This window comes from Oncorhynchus gorbuscha, linkage group LG07 (genome assembly GCF_021184085.1).
Source record: "Oncorhynchus gorbuscha isolate QuinsamMale2020 ecotype Even-year linkage group LG07, OgorEven_v1.0, whole genome shotgun sequence".
NCBI lineage: Eukaryota > Metazoa > Chordata > Actinopteri > Salmoniformes > Salmonidae > Oncorhynchus > Oncorhynchus gorbuscha.
In genome coordinates, this window is record NC_060179.1 from 82,807,835 (window position 1) to 82,810,757 (window position 2,923).

Genomic DNA, 2,923 nt, shown 5'->3' on the forward strand with positions numbered 1-2,923 from the left:
CTGGGTAGAGTGGTGTAATGTGACAGACAGGGTAGAGTGGTGTAATGTGACAGACTGGGTATAGTGGTGTAATATGACAGACTGGGTATAGTGGTGTAATGTGATGTGACAGACTGGGTAGAGTGGTGTAATGTGACACACTGTTTATTGTGGTGTAATGTGACAGACTGGGTATAGTGGTGTAATATGACAGACTGGGTATAGTGGTGTAATGTGATGTGACAGACTGGGTAGAGTGGTGTAATGTGACACACTGTTTATTGTGGTGTAATGTGACAGACAGGGTAGAGTGGTGTAATGTGATGTGACAGACTGGGTATAGTGGTGTAATGTGACAGACTGGGTATAGTGGTGTAATGTGACAGACTGGGTATAGTGGTGTAATGTGACAGACTGGGTAGAGTGGTGTAATGTGACAGACTGGGTAGAGTGGTGTAATGTGACAGACTGGGTAGAGTGGTGTAATGTGATGTGACAGACTGGGTAGAGTGGTGTAATGTGACAGACTGGGTATAGTGGTGTAATGTGACAGACTGGGTATAGTGGTGTAATGTGACAGACTGGGTAGAGTGGTGTAATGTGACAGACTGGGTAGAGTGGTGTAATGTGACAGACTGGGTATTGTGGTGTAATGTGACAGACTGGGTATAGTGGTGTAATGTGACAGACTGGGTAGAGTGGTGTAATGTGACAGACTGGGTAGAGTGGTGTAATGTGACAGACTGGGTAGAGTGGTGTAATGTGACAGACTGGGTAGAGTGGTGTAATGTGACAGACTGGGTAGAGTGGTGTAATGTGACAGACTGGGTAGAGTGGTGTAATGTGAAAGACTGGGTATTGTGGTGTAATGTGACAGACTGGGTAGAGTGGTGTAATGAGACAGACTGGGTAGAGTGGTGTAATGTGAAAGACTGGGTATAGGAAGAAACCTAGAGAGGAACCAGGCTATGTGGGGTGGCTGTGCCGGGTGGAGATTATAATGCGTTCCATGTTCTATTATTCCCTGACTGTCTTTAATAATGCCTTCCATGTTCTATTATTCCCTGTCTGTCTTTAATAATGCCTTCCATGTTCTATTATTCCCTGTCTGTCTTTAATAATGTGTTCCACATTCTATTATTCCCTGACTGTCTTTAATAATGTGTTCCACATTCTATTATTCCCTGTCTGTCTTTAATAATGTTCCACATTCTATTATTCCCTGTCTGTCTTTAATAATGTGTTCCACATTCTATTATTCCCTGACTGTCTTTAATAATGTGTTCCACATTCTATTATTCCCTGTCTGTCTTTAATAATGTTCCACATTCTATTATTCCCTGTCTGTCTTTAATAATGTGTTCCACATTCTATTATTCCCTGTCTGTCTTTAATAATGTGTTCAATGTTCCATTATTCCCTGACTGACTTTGATAATGCGTTCCATGTTCTATTATTCCCTGACTGTCTTTAATAATGTGTTCAATGTTCCATTATTCCCTGACTGACTTTAATAATGCTCTCCATTGTGAACTGGTCACTACAGCACTAACATACCCTATCTGTCTCCTCAATGGCCTCCTCTTCTAACACACCATACATGAAAAACCTGTTAAGCTAGTTATAATGAAATCCACCACAGGTATATAGTGATTACAATAATACTGCAGCACCCCTCTATATAATACAACTTCCTGGTAATGTGGACTGTTACAGGATTGGCAGAAAAGTAAATAGAAAAGAAAGCCACAACTCTGAGGATATTGTGTACAATATTGTACTGTTGTATTTTCATAGTTTTGTTTGTGTACACGGGTTAGTTTTTGGACATATTAACTCCAAACCAGAAAACCCAATACATACATTTTACACACTCCGCAAGCACAAAATACAAGTATATCTACACACCAAATCTCACATCAAAACTCCGTGTTAAGCACTCCACACTTTCAAACGCTGATATATTTCATATTCAAAGAGGACTGTTGCAATATTGCACTAATTAATGTTATGTATGATTAAATGGAAGCCATATTTCAGCGATGCAGTGATCACGCACACTGGCTAGCGGGGACTTGTCCTTAGGGAAAAAGTTGATCCAGAGTGGAGTGGATCCATAGGTGGAGCAGATTTCTACATAGTAATTATACTCATGAATATCATAATGAATCAGATTGATCTGCCCTGGAACCCAGAGCTCGCTCTCTCTCTCTCTCTCTCTCTCTCTCTCTCTCTCTCTCTCTCTCTCTCTCTCTCTCTCTCTCTCTCTCTCTCTCTCTCTGTTTCTCTCTCTCTCTCTCTCTCTCCCGCTCTCTCTCTCTCTCTCTCTCTCTCTCTCTCTTTCTCTCTCTCTCTCTCTCTCTCTCTCTCTCTCTCTCTCTCTCTCTCTCTCTCTCTCTTCTCTCTCTCTCTCTCTCTCTCTCTCGCTCTCACTGTTTCTCTCTCGCTCTCGAACAAAGTGAGATCCATACAGAAATAGAAGAACTTGACGGGCCTGCACAGAGCCCTGACCTCAACCCCATCGAATGAATTGGAATGCCGACTGAGAGCCAGGCCTAATCGCCCAACACCAATGCCCGTCCTCACTAATGCTCTTGTGGCTGAATGGAACCAAGTCACTGCAGCAGTGGAAAGCCTTTCCAGAAGATTGGAGGCTGTTATAGTAGCAATGTCCCAACAACTAGTGGAAAGCCTTTCCAGAAGAGTGGAGGCTGTTATAGTAGCAATGTCCCAACAACTAGTGGAAAGCCTTTCCAGAAGAGTGGAGGCTGTTATAGTAGCAATGTCCCAACAACTAGTGGAAAGCCTTTCCAGAAGATTGGAGGCTGTTATAGTAGCAATGTCCCAACAACTAGTGGAAAGCCTTTCCAGAAGATTGGAGGCTGTTATAGTAGCAATGTCCCAACAACTAGTGGAAAGCCTTTCCAGAAGAGTGGAGGCTGTT